The sequence below is a fragment of the Canis lupus genome, chromosome 1 (assembly GCF_003254725.2).
Source record: "Canis lupus dingo isolate Sandy chromosome 1, ASM325472v2, whole genome shotgun sequence".
Classification (NCBI taxonomy): Eukaryota; Metazoa; Chordata; class Mammalia; order Carnivora; family Canidae; genus Canis; species Canis lupus.
In genome coordinates, this window is record NC_064243.1 from 77,899,785 (window position 1) to 77,914,385 (window position 14,601).

General features: G+C 40.7%; 1 long non-coding RNA gene across 1 annotated transcript; it reads right to left on the reverse strand.

Annotated features, from left to right (window-relative positions):
- Positions 1–11,986: 11,986 nt before the first annotated feature.
- On the reverse strand, positions 11,987–14,112 carry LOC112644668 (uncharacterized). Its single transcript, XR_003126625.2, has 2 exons — positions 13,591–14,112; positions 11,987–12,206 (listed from the first exon to the last, which is right to left on the reverse strand). It is a non-coding gene; the product is annotated as an uncharacterized LOC112644668 (long non-coding RNA).
- Between the last annotated feature and the right edge of the window lie 489 nt (positions 14,113–14,601).

Here is a 14,601-nt window from a genome sequence, read left to right on the forward strand (position 1 = left end):
ACATTATTCTTTTCCTATCCGAGTCCTAACCTCTTACTCTTTAACTCCCAATTAGATTGGCAGTACCTGCCTTCCTTTTCCCTCCTCTTTATCAAAACCATTCACACTATATGACTGACAGTTTAGATGTTAGTAGTCCCAGGGTGTTCAAAACATTTAGTAACAAGGGCTTTCAAATTTATGACATTAATACAGTGTGATAGGTGAGAACTGGATGGTGTGTGTGTGTGTGTGTTCGTCCCAGCCCAGAATTAGCCACCTATTATGTAAGTTGAACTTTTATTCCCTTGCCTTCTCTCCTCTAGAGCTGGTGAGTAGATCATTGCCTTGGTAGAAATGGCAGGTTTTCCTAAAGACTGACAACTATCATGTCTATTGTAGGGCTTGTCAAATACCTATGAATTTCTAACAGGAAATCAGTCAATTTGGGTCAGGAGGGTATAAAAATTCTCATATTATATCTTCTAAAGGGACATAGTAATAATCCATACCAGTTCTCATTGTCTAGTTGTGTTTGTTTTTTTTTTCCAGTAAGTATTTTTAAATACTTGCTATGTCTTCACTGTGCTAGAGGCTCTGGAGCTCACAGAGAGGTCAGATAGACCATAAGAATTCAGTCTGGTGATGTGCATGGGGTCTCTGAGAGCAAGGGGCCGTGGTGTCCCACACAGTAGGAATGGATGGGTAGGAGGAGATTGCTGGGCACCTAAGCATTGCTGAGAGCAATGAGAGGTACATATAGAGAATGGAGGAACTGTAGACCACCTTGGCTTCCTTCATGATTTAGTCCAGGCCTTTCCCCCTTATGTCTGTTTTCCAGCCTCCAGCCTCCTGGCTCCTTTCCTCCCCTCCTCGTCTCCATCTCTTCTTGGCACTGCTCTTCTTCCTTCTCAGTCTGGTTCTTCACCACCCCCTTTCCCATTATGCTTCGTGTCTCTAAACTTCCAGAAGGGTAAAGGGGAATGGAGACCTAAAAGAATCACACCATTCATTTTCTCCATATGCTATTCCAACTTCAAAAGAAGAGAAGGAAATTTGATTTTAGATGTTAGGCTTTTTTTCACCCTGCAAGCAGTTCCAAATTCCAATTTTTACTCTCCATTGAGGAGAGTGATTATGCACTAGGATTGAAATAAAGAGGGTGCAGGGGCACCTGGGTAGCTTAGTTGGTAAAGCATCTGATTCTTGGTTTTGGCTTGGTCATGATCTCAGGGCCCTGAGATTGAGCCCCACATGGAGCTCCATACTCAGTGCAGGGTCTGCTTGAGATTCTCTCTCCCTTTGTCCCCCCCCCCCCCCGCTTATGTGTGCTCTCTCTCTAGAATAAATAAATCTTTAAGAGAAAGAAAAGAAGGTAGGTACAGAGGGTTTGTGACAGGAAGTGGAATTTATAGCCTACCTCCTCCCAGGCTAGTTCTCCAACAATCCTCAAAGAGCAACCCAAGGTCAGAACAAAGCACATGGTGAGTTTACAGTAGACACAGACCCTTGAGTTTTAGGAGGCAGATGTGAAAATTGCCTCATCTGCTTATGGCTGTTTTCTGTTATAGTACCTCTTGCTTTTCAAACTGGCCTGCAAATGAGTTCCCAACACAGATACTTGTCATTAGCTGGCATATGGGAGAGGCAGTGTGCAATTTGTTGTTGCCTAAAGTAATCCCTGTACTCATTTTGCACCAGAAATAATTGAGGACTTGCTTTGCTATTGGGAAATAGGCATACCCTGACTTGTGTTCTTTTTCACAGGACACAGGACAGATGGTTTCTAAACTAATGTCTAGTGATGAAACAAAAGACTAGGCTCCTTTCTTTGATAAGTGATTCTTGTTGTGAGTGCAATAAAATATTTCCACAGCTTCCAAAGTCAGCCTACTTGGCCAGTGAAATAGAAGGGAATTAAACACAGGAAAACAAACCTAAAACAAAATATTATACGAAGCAATAATAATGTTAACGCTAATTGTTCTCCATGTGGAGATCTGAAACCTCCATGCCACCTTCCTTAAAGAGGAGGATGGTTTTGCTAAATTAAATGGGCTTGGCATAAACCAGACTCCTTATACACTGAATGCTTCAGTAAAGAGTATATTCAGAGAAGACATAAACTCTCAATGCATCATAAGGCAAAGGGCTGTAGGGAATAGTCCAATAAAAGGAAAAAAGTCTGCTCAATGAAAACACTTTACAAGTGAATATATATATTCACACTAAAAGAGATATCTTAAACTCTAACAGAGGTACCATTCAGGTGATAACAAGTGGTGGCAATAGCTATATGCATTTCCCCTGGCCCTAACAGAGAGCCAAAATTGGAGGGAGTGCAATGTACAGGAAATTATAAGCACTTTATTCCCATTTAACTAGATTTTCCTGTTCTGTAAACACATGAGTCTCTGACATTCCCACCCATTCTGGGAGGAATGCATGCTCTTTCTCACTTTAACCATTTGGTCGCTCAGTGAAAAGCATCACCATCGCCCTGCTCAACCCATTTAGCACCTTTAAAAGTCACTACATGGATTTAGTGATTAATGATGATTGATTTTTTCTTGCCAGCTTAATCGTCACACTTGAGTGGGGCTGATGTAGACCCAGCTGTGCTTAATTAGCCCACAGGCCTTAGAAACCATATTTTAAAGACAGGCTTGTAATGGAAGAAGCCTTCTTGATGATGCAGCCTGCTGAGGTGAACCCAGACATGTGGCAGGCACAGTTTTTCATTAGGTCCAAGGAGCATGTTGGGGAAATGTATATTGTATAAAAAAAGCCCTGTGTTTTCCTTAGATTTGGGAAAGCTATTATTGCCTTCTAGAACATGGGTTATAAAGGGAGATAGATCAATAGGAATTTCTTTCTCTATGGCATGATCTTGGCTAATTAAGACAAATGCTTGTTTCAGTTTGGAAGGTAAGTGTATCATCATCCTACACCATTATATATGGCATATTTTTAAATTCTTGGTGGATTTAACCTTCACTAGTATCTACCTTAAAATGTGAAACTCCTTATTATCCTCGAAAATGTTCATGTCTATAAGGCTGTTTTCTTTTATTCAGGATCTACAATAAAAAATCAACCTTCTTCATTCCCTTTGTTTGGCTTCCTTCCTTCCTGCCTTCCTCCCTTCCTTCCATCCCTTCTTCCTTCCTCCTTGCCTCCCTCCCTCCCTCCTTTGCTCCCTACATTCCTTTTTTCTTTCCACTAGATACATCCTTTGAGTCAATAGGAAAATTATTTCTAAACTCAGCTTGCTCCCTATCAGTCAAGAAGCTTCCTATTGACCTTTATGGCATGAGCACTTGCCCAACTGGGCATCATCCCCTAAACTGTAATTTCATTTCATACACACTAGAGAAGCTCATCCAAGCATTATCATGGCTTGTTTTGGGTATCCTCTGGCTTGAGTCAACTAATGAATGATAGAGGAAAGCTGTGATTCTTACTAATACTTCTCTTAATCTAGGAGGCCCGAGGTAACTTTATGAGGATAGGATGCTAAGTGAGTTTTCAAGGAGTATTTATAGATACACTTATAGATATTGCTGGGGATTATAGAATTGTTCATATGTGAAAGTCATAAAGAGATAGGGAAAAATGTTTTGCAAGGCTTGGTCCCATACCATTGGGCTGCTGGATAGGGAAATTCATGATGCAGTTTTAGTAAAGGGAAGATTAGTGAGAACATGGGGAGTGGGAGTGGTAAGTACAAGTCTCCTACAAGATGCCCAGAAGCTTGGAAATTGTTCCTCAGAGAATTGCCTTCCAAGGGTGGTGGAAGTTCATATTTGAAACTTCTGCTAAGTGCTGATGAAGAGAATTGTCAGTGTGAAAGACAATATTGTGTTGTTGAAGAATATTATTGTATTTAAGAAGAATGCTACATTTATTCACAGCTCTTTGGGCCACAAGTGACAGAAACTCAAATTTGATAGTTTATGCAAAAAGGCTCACAAAACTTGGAAGGAAATGGAGTACAGCTTATAAAACTGAAGTTGTAGCATAGGATCCAGGGCCTCAAGAACTAGCACCAAGCAGTTGACTTCAGGTTTCTTTCTCTACCTCTTTCCATCATCTTCATCTGTCTACTCATCTGTCCACATATGCATCTGTTTATCCATCCATCCATCCATCCATCCATCCATCTCTCATCTCTATACTTGACTTTGTTCTGCAGATAGTATTTTTCTAAGTGGCATGGTTTAGCAAACACAGTGAGAAAGGCTTCTTCGGCCAATCATGCATATACGGTTCAGTGGAGGGACACTGTCTGGCCCTGTTAGGTCATCTGATCCTCCCATAACACAGCGCAGGGGAATAGGGTATTATTTGGCTAGGCATGGGTCATGTGCCCATATTTGTATGAGTGGTTATATCAGCACAAGAAGGCATAGAATACCTTGCTGGGTACACAAAATTTACAGAGGACTGTAAATTCCATTATAATATTACATGCAGTAAGAATACCTTTTTCTGAACAACAATTTATTCTGTTCAAAGCATTTTGACTTGAATATTACCTAAATTTTTGCTGACAATGGTGCTATGAGGGGTTAAACAGACTTAGTCTCTCTTTCCTGATGAAAAACCTGAGTCTAGACTAAATAGTACATGCATAAAAGGGCATAATAATAACTGAAGTATTTTTAAGAACCTAGGGGATCTAGGTCTAGTTCTAGTTCTGCCACTAATGAGGCTCTCAATATTATCAAATCGCTTCACTATTTTGGGCCTCAAGTGGAATTGAACAAGTTCAGTAGTTCTCAAACTTTAATGTGATCGTTAACATTGTTTATGAAATGGTCATTGTTGAACTCCACCCTCAAGAATTTCTGATTCAGGAAGTTTGGGATGGAGCGAGAGAATTTGCATATCTAATAAGTTCCCAGATCAGTTAGTTTCCAATTGCTACTGTAATAAACCTAGTGGCTTAAACCCACACAAGTTTATTGTTTTATAGTTCTGGAGACCTGAAGTTTGAAGTGGGTTTCAGTGAGCCAAAATTAAGGTGTTGGCAGAACTTTGTTCTTTCTGGAAGTTCTAGAGAAGAATGTATTTCTTTGCCTTTTCTAGCTTCTAGAAGCTCCTTGAATTCCTTGGCATGTGGCCCCTTCATCTTCAAAGTCAACAATGTAGCTCCTTTAAATCTCTCTCTGACTGACCTCTCTACTGCTTCCCTCTTCTAGGGTAAAGGACACTTGTAATTACATTGGTCCTACCCAGATAATGAAGGGTAATCTCTCTGTTTTAAGGTCATCTGATTAGCAACCTTAGTTTCATCTGCAATTCTAATATCCCCTTGCCATGAAATAGCTTATTCATAGGTTCTGGGAATTAGGACATTGACATCTTTTGGGGGAGCATTAGTCTGCCTACCACATCAGGGTTCCCTCACTGAGAACCAGCTATTATTCCATTTTACTCAGCTATGAAATTGCAGTTCTGAGATAGCTATGCAGCAGCATTGTTCTTACTTCTTTGAAAATGGACTAAGGCTTACACATTTTTACATTAATTCCTTCCATTGGTTGAACTCTACTACAAAAATAATTTGCTCGGGAGTTAAGTTGTTCCCCAAATAAAAGCCATTTTCTCTCTTCTAAACTGGATGGACTCAATGAAAGCCTGCATCTAAAGCTATTTTCTGTCCATGAGGCCAGATCTAGCTCAGTAGTGAAGTAACATGAGCTTTGAGGCTTAGAAGGTCCATATTCTCATTTACATCAAATAGTCTGTCTCATGTTTATTTTACGGTTTTATGGTTTCCATTCTTGAGTTAGAAATTTTTCTAGCATTAATAAACTGCGAGAAGAGCCTGAGAATGCAGAGAATGCTACAGAAGGCTTCAGTTTCTATACTCTGGTCTTAAGTCAGTTATTGGTGAGACAAGGTTTTTGGTCAAATCTCTTAGGAACTGTCCAGAGTTGATATGGGAACTGCTTGCTTGTCTACTGTTTTCCTGCTTCCTTCCTCTTCATCATTTTGAATCTGGGCAGACAAGTATCTGTCCGATGGTGTCTCACATGCATATCTTAGATTCTTGCAATGAATAAAGTAATTCTTCCTTTCTTCCTTTCCCTCCCTTCACCTCATCTCTTATTTGCATTTAAATATGAGTGAACCTAAACTTCCCTTTGCAGTAGAAATCCACCCAGCTGTGTGGTAATCTATATTTATAGTGAATTAAAGCTTGATTTCAGTCTGAAGTCATGGTATTATAACCCACTCTATGAGACTGCCAAAGTAGATGCTCAGTCTGGGCAAAACCTCCCTGGGGCCATTTTTGTTTCTTCTTTTAGCTCCTTTTCATCTTCCTATACTCACTTCTTTCCCCTTTGCTGCAATTTGCTCTGAATTTAATGTGTCCTTCATTTAACATGGATTTAGGCATTTTATTGGGGAGTGCTTGAAGGTCTAAAAAAGTAAGTCCCTAAAAACAGAATCAGGAGGAAAATTTCTGTTGGTATTTAAGTAACAGTGTGTTTGCTAACTTAACTGCAATTTTGTTAACACGCATTAAAAGGAACCCTGCCAATTTTGGAATCTTTTCTTTTGAAACCACTAATTACCTTGATTTAAATTGATAAGTACCTTACTGCCCTAAAAGATTTAATGTGTTTTACTGAAGATACATATTTTCAAATCTATAAAAATATGTGATACATATATAATATGTATATATTATATGTAATTATATAATATGTATATCTATGAATCCAGGTTAGTATAATTAGTGTAATTGAGCATTACATTTAGTTCTGACTTTTCTGACAATGAAAGCAAAAAGGGCAACTCGATTTACTGTAATAGTCATCTGGAAAAATGTTAGCTTAGCAGTTCCTTAGGAGAGCTAGTAAATATTTTAGATACTATTTTTTTTTGCAGTCTTTTTTTTTAATAAATTTATTTTTTATTGGTGTGCAATTTACCTTTTAAAGATATTTTCAGGGATATACAAATCCAAATGCTGTAATATTGTTTATAGCAGCAAAAAAGTAACTAGAAGTAAGCACTGAGGGAATAGAGATATAATAATATTCCATGCCACTGTTTCATAAAGTAGTATGCATTCATATAATCTTATGACGGCAAAAGAAACCATGTTGAAAATGATTATCTTTCATTCTGTGAAAATGTTTATGATGATACACCTGGAATATGTATACACTATAACAAAATATCAACAATATCTTTATTTGGATAGTGGAATAATAGATCATCTTTATTTGCTTGCCTTTGTTTGTTTGTTTATTTATACTTTCTCATGCAAACATTTATTACTTTAGGGCTTTCTCTTTTTCATTAAAAAAATTGTTTTCCTCCATAAGTCTTTCAAGCAAGAGGCACTTGACAGCCTTAAGCAATATATGATGCCTTAAACAATGGTTTTACCAAAAAACCAGAACATTCTTCATGAGACTTATTGACATCCGATGGCATAATTTGGTGAAGGCATTTCTTTGTATCATGAAGCAAGGTGGTAGCAATCCTTGAGCACTAGGTAGATAATTTCAAAGTGACTTAATAGATATGCAAATTAAAGAGAAGTGCTCCTTGAACCTTACTGCCCACACAAAATACCTGGAGATCCTGCTTAAATGCAGATTCTGATTCAGTAGGTCTGTAGTGGGGCCTGAGATTTGGCATTTTTAACATGCTAATGGTCCATATATGCTTTGCAGGGTAAGGCCTAGAGCACCTAAGGAATCAGATGGAACTTACTGATTTCTTTTTTTTTTTTAATTTATTTATTTATTCATGAGAGACAGAGAGAGAGGCAGAGACACAGGCAGAGGGAGAAGCAGGCTCCATGCAGGGAACCCGACGTGGGACTCTATCACGGGTCTCCAGGATCTCACCCTGGGCCAAAGGTGGCGCTAAACCACTGAGCCACTAGGGCTGGCCATGGAACTTACTGATTTCTGCTCCAGGCTGTTCATCAGAGTCACTTACAGAACTTTAAAAAGTACAGATTCCAGAACCCACCTCAGAGCTAGCAAATTGCAAGTTTTGGAAGTGGACCTTGGAGATACGTATTTTATAAAGCCTCCTCAGTTATTTGGATAAAGTTGGATCCTAGACAGTGTGTGTATGAGGTTCATTTCCTGAGACAGTCTTATCTGTCACTCAGTCCAGTGGAAATTTTGATAGGAACAGCACAGAAGCCTGCCTGGAGTATGGCCTGACTCTCTGGTCCTGTGTAGAAATTAGCCCCATGCCTTGATAGCAGACATTTGGGTGGCAGGCTTGTTCATAGCACTCTAAGTGAGAAGCCAGGTTAGTATCGTCACCCTATCTCTGCCCACTGTGGGCCACCGTGATTGTTTCTAGAAGCAAGATATTAATTTTCCATAATTCACTGTAGATTTGCTCAAATAAATATATTGCCAATTGCATAATATTATCTAACTCTGTCAATGAGTTTATCTACTAACATATTCAACAAACCTATTCTTGAAACAGAATCATCATTTTTGTAATTTCATCTCCCCCACATTTAACTTCTTAGATAAGAAAAAAAATCTCATAGGTGATGCTACAGCTGTCTCTTCAGAGTGGACAGATTAATTATATTTGCATGAGATACAGGCTGGACTCCGATTATGATATATACTGAGCAAATACCCACATGAGCTCACTAGGTAAGGTTTGCATGGAAACTGAAAAATGAGTGAGTTGCCAAGGAGGTCACCGTCCTTTGGGATGTCTGGTGCATGCAGAAAGCAATGTGTGACAGCATGGAACACGTCAGTTTATCCTCTAGTGAGGTCTGACCCAGCAACTAATATATGCCAGCCTGTCACTCAGAACTATGCTCGTGCTACTGGTATCTACATATGCTTGTATTTGAGAGCAGCAAAACCCTGGCTTTGAGTTTTAATAAGGCATACCTAATTTCCACATAAAAATTACAGGTTAACCATGCTAGCATGTGGTGGGTGATTTCCATCTCATGTGCAAATTTGCTTTCCACAGACCTTGCTTTCCAACAGGTTTCTGGGAAGCCCACGTAACTGTAGTGTGTAGGATAGCTAATGAACAATTCCGTGATTAATAGATTAACTGCGGCTTTGTAACAGATAAATCAGCACCTCTTACTAGCATACCTTCTGACTGTCGGGTTTTATTTTTCTGTTGCCAGAGTTAGACTTTGTACTGCAAAGGCACTGTGACCTGGCCCCCTATGGTAAGGCTTCTTTTTGGTGAATCAAGCCTTGATTTCTCGGAGATGCTTTTTATATTATAATCTCTATTATGATAACCTGCTGAGCCAGTGGGTTGTATGAATGCTCCATACAGCTGTCCAGGAATGATTACAAGATGAATAATTTTACCTCTTGGCAAAAGAGAAGAGTTTTCTCCATTTTTCCCTGTCCTCCTTGCCCCCCTCTCTCCTTTGCTGTGCACTCAGAGGCTTCTTTTCTCCTTTGCCCCAGGCAAGGGTAATTATTCACATCACCATTAAAGAAGAGCTATGAGCTAAAGTTCAAGACCAAAATGATACCGATGAACATCATTTAGCTTCCCATTTGGAGTCCTTTCAAGTTTATTTTTCTCTTGACTACAGCTGCCCAGCATATGTGGTTCACCCGGCCACACAGCATTTCCTCTTCGATGGGGACCATTTATAATCAAACTGTGGATCTCTCCACATTTACTTCCTTCCCAACCTCTGCTGCTTTATCTTCTTGGTCCCCTTCTCTTTTTGTGTCCTCCATTCTTTTTCCTCTTGCTTCTTCCCAGCTTGCAAATAGAAGCTGGGGCCTGGCTCCTCCAGGGTCAAACACATAATGTAATGGCTTACCTCCTGTTTGATTTCAGCCCTGGTCCCTGGGGGGACACCGCGTTATTGTTGTGGCCCAGCTTTGTAGCACCACAGGCTAATGGATCAATTCAGCCTTCAAAGCATCCTATGGCCTGTCGATATGAAATTCTAGCAATTACTGAAGGGGGAAGGCTGGGAAGCGGCTGAAAAACATTCCCTATTGATCACTCTAGAGTATGATGAACTTGTTTAAGAAAAATTGATCTGACACATTGATTTTTTTTTTATCAGAGAATCTCATGAATGCAATTTAAGTCACCATATTTCTTGCCTTGCAGAGTGTTTTCTTCATGAAGAAACTGTGAGGTAAGCCAGCCAATGAGAGACACTGAGCAGAGTTGCAAAGCTTCCCACCCCTTGCTTGCTCCATCAAGAAAGGGAAACTGTTTCCGTGTTAAACTTGTTTTTGAATGTAAGGTCTCCTTTGTGCTTGATGCTTTTTACCCTCTCTTAAACCGTCTTAACCAATTTTCCCTTCCTCCCAGGCCCTCAGCTCCCCTTCACCTTCTAAATGGAGGTTTTTGTTGGAGGAGCAGGCCCCCAGATACAGCATATGCTTCCTCATTTATTGGATGGAGAGTAGGTTTTGGAAAATGAGAATCTTTATTATGGCCCAAAGTAGCTCTGTCCCTTGACATATCCAAAACTATTTGGACAGTGATGATGATGGATTGCAAACCCTGGAGCCATTCACTCTCTGAACAGTGTCACATCTGCAGCACATGCTTGGACAGTTGCTGTGTCAGCCAGAACTGCACCATGGACTTGAAGATGTGCCAGAAATCCTTACCTACTTCTAAATACCTCTCCCCATGCATCTCTACTGGGTGACTCTGTGCCTTCTCCCTCAATCTGACCTGGCGTGCTCTCAGGGAATAGATTACTAGTTTCCAGATTTGGTTGATCATTGGCATCCTTTGGGAGCTTCGAAATATCCAGATTCTTGAACCTGATTCCAGACCTGTTGAAGCAGAATCAGAGAGTGGAGTCTAGGAATTTATAACTAAAAAGCTCCCCTAGTTGAGTCCTTTGACCAGCCATGTTTGGGAACCACTGGATTAGATAACAGAGGGGTGTATGTGTGCATGTGTGTATGTGCATATGTTTGGTAAAGAGAGAGTTTTTAGAAGCATGAGAGGAGAAAGTTGCCAAAAAAAAACAGTGCAATATATAATTCATCCCTTTAGAATTCCTTATTAGCACTTTGAATTTGAGTGTGCTTGTACAAGAACTGGTTGATAGAGGAAGTTAGCTGACACTAAGCCCAAGAGAATAAGACATAAAGGTTGGAGCCGTTTCCAGAGAGAGTTGTACTGGGGGTAGAGAAGAGTACAGGGAAGAGATCTGGCACACTTCAGTGTTGCGTCCAGAAGAAACTCTCCGGGCAGGGTTTCATGCCTACGTCACAAAGGAGAAAAGATACCTCTGTCTAAAAGTTCTGACGGCTCAGTCATGCTAAAGCCTGCACCCAGCTTCTCTGATGTGCATAAAAGAAACTAGTTTCCCTCCCATCTAACAGATTGTGTGAAAGTGGAGAACCATATACCCAGACCTTTCAACACAAGAATTTAGGAGCTGTGTCTTTAATAACTTCGTCAAGCCTCACAGAGAAAGTTCTAAAGTGGTTGACCCACAAGGGAAATGCAGGTTGCCTATTCAAGAATACATCCAGGAAATCTGTTCCCAAATGATTTTCCATTCCATTATCTCAAAGACCTGCTTTCAGGGGTGAATTTTTAAGCAACTTTGCTGCTTGCTTGGTGAGTTTGAATAAGCTGAGAGGTGAGTCAAAAGAATCTTCTGCAAGTCATTTAGATTGGAGATGTTCATGTACTTGGAAAATAATCTAAGTTTCAGTGCAGTCTAGTAAATTCAACTTTTAACCATTTAATTCTTACCAGCGTTACCTTTTTCTCTGGGCTCCTGGTAGCTTACGTAGGTAGACTATATAATTTGCCACAGTCTTTCTCATTCTTGACTGTACTCTATAATCCTCTGGGAACTTGAACTAGTACTCAGGCTTGGGTCGGCCCCCAGAGATTCAGACATAATAGGTCTGAGGTTAGGTCTGAGCACTCTGGTGAAAGCTCCCCAGGTGATTCTCAGTTATGGACAACTTCAAGAACCCCTGGTCTATTTAGATTCAAAGACAGCAAACTGAGATTTTGCCAGAGTTCAAAATATTTCTTTTAATTTTCTGCCTGCATACTTCTGGATTTCTGGAGAAGACAATGCACAGCAGAGAAGGGAGGTACCTTCTGTTTGCCAAATTTGTGAAGAAAACAAAGGCCTCCTGTTTCAAGTACTTCTCAGATAGCATGTGGGCTCTCCTCAATACACGGCTCTGCTTTCAGCAAAATTGTTAATTATAGATCATAATAAGCTGTTAGGAGCAAAACACACACATAATTTGAAAGTGAAATGAGGCACAGTACATAGATAAAGCAATTGTTTGTTTAAGAGGTGATTAGCAGCAGCAAAACAAGCAAACTGATACTTGAACCTGAAAGAAATTACACCCATTTGGAATTGTTATACTCTTTGGTTATTTGTGCACTGCAGCCTAATGCAATGCAAAGGTGCAGTCTGTCGCTATCAGGCTTTTTTCTTTTTTTTTTTTTTTCTGTGTGTGATGTAGGGAAGGTACAGTCTATGCCATCTTAGAACTAAGATGATATTAAAAGAATAGCCTGTCAGAAGGAATAAAGAAAGGGAAGTGTCTCGGTTTCTCAAAGGAGCACAACTGAGATTTAAATTGTTCTGAGCTATGATAAATTATAAGGCTTTAAAACCACTGTAATCACTGAATGAACAAAACAGTTTGCCTTGAGTAATTATGCCTTTTTGGTCTCCTTCACTTTCAAGTTATTTTCTCCTTGTAAATGTTACACTCTGGCGCTGTGTGCTGTGTCAAAGAGTGTTAATCTCAGTGTGAAATGCTGGGGTTGTCTTTAAGGGTAAGTGAGCCCAGAAATATTCTCAGCTCAGACCAACTTAGATGAAAACACAAGCAACACTCGAACATGACACTTGGTGACAAGAGCTTCTAAGTCACAGCTCCACCTGGGGTAAGGTGGGGCGGGTTCAGAGTTTCATCTGCTGATTTCACACGAGTGTTACTTGACTGAGCAATCTCATGGGCTCAGCCTCAGCACTGGAAGTTCCCAGGATGGTGACTTCATGTGGAAAGATGCCAGTTACTGAATAAGGAGGGGCCCACAGGCTGAAGATAAATAAGCCTGTTATTAGGCTAGATTGCAGTGCTCAAGATGGGAGGGTTAATAAGCAACTAAGGTTAACAGGAAATCCTTAGCTTTTTGTTGCCTGAAGATGCGTTAAGATTTTGCAGCTTGCTGCTTGGGAAAGTTGAGCAAGGGCTTAACTGGGACTTAGCAGAGGCAATACCGGTCAGAGCCCACGGTCCAGGCCTAAGCACCCAATCTGATCCTAAGGTTGGCAGCAGAAGGGGAGGCTGCTCAGTGTGCCTCATCTGTCATTGTTGTCTTTGAAAGTTCCAACAAGAAAGCCTCTATTTAGTGTGTTGAGTGAGAAAATGGAGGCAAAAGGCAATTTTGGTGCTGCCAGATTGTTAGATTGCCTGGTCTATTTGGGTTAATGTTCTGTTCTGTTAAGGGGCAGAGCCTGCGACTTTCCATTTCCTTGGAGATAACAAAGTCAACATGATTACATGCTTGAAGAAGTCATATTAGTGATAAGAGCTAACATGTATTGAGCAATTACTTTGTGCCAGGCATCATTCTACATACCTCACATGTCTTACTTCCTCTAGCCTTGACAAGTATCCTGTGAGGCAAGTGCTTTCATTCTCTCCATTTTAATGAAGAGGAGGAGGCAGGAGTGGTTGGTGAACTTGCCCAACAACACAGATAATGGAGCTGAATTGGGACCAGGTGATCGGACCCCAGAATACTCAGAAGGGACTGCTAAGTATACAGCTTCAGAGACACAAAACCTCCCCTCTCTCTCTGCTGCTCACACCCCCTGGGACAGCATTTAGGCCTGGTTCACCCACCTGCCTACTTCCTCCCCAGCTTTCTCAGTCCCCAAGGGTCCCCAGGACCCAGCACATGTACAAACAGCAGTGCACCAGTTTCCCCACACTGGCCCCTGCAGGAGGCTCCCAAGTCTGTGTTTCAGAAAGTTAGTCTTTATCTGAGCTTGTGCCTTTGTGTTGTTTGGTTTGTACAATGCTGGGATTTATGAAATTGCTCTGAAGCACAGGACTTCGGGGAGAATATGTTGATGGTGTCTGTTGTAACTTCCGTGGATGATGTCATAATGCATCCTCTCTAAAGAACTGTGCATGAGCCTCCTGCTAGTTGTAAACAGTACAACAGACCAGGGGATTTTAAAATCCTAGTGAGATTGCAGCTGGAGCTGCAAAAGTATAACATGAAAGGCAGAGAGACAAAATGAAGTCTGATAGAGATGCATGGATATATGAAAGAGGCCAACAATCCTATAAATGCAATTGGACTTTTGAATTAGTTGTGGCAATGGACTTGTCAGCCTGCATGTTTTATGCAGCCTAGCTGGCTACATTCAGGATTTCATGCCTGTTGGCCCTCTGTGAGTGTCAGATTGGTCAGCCCAGGCCCTTGATTTTGATTCAGACCTTCTGAGGTTTGCTCCTCACTTCTTGCTCTCCTTTTGCTGCCCTCATGGAGGGAGGAAGCCGGTCTGGTTCCTAAAGTGCAGTGGCCTGGGTTTGCCTGGGACACTGGATCTTGCCTCTCATTTACCATGTAGGGCTCTCA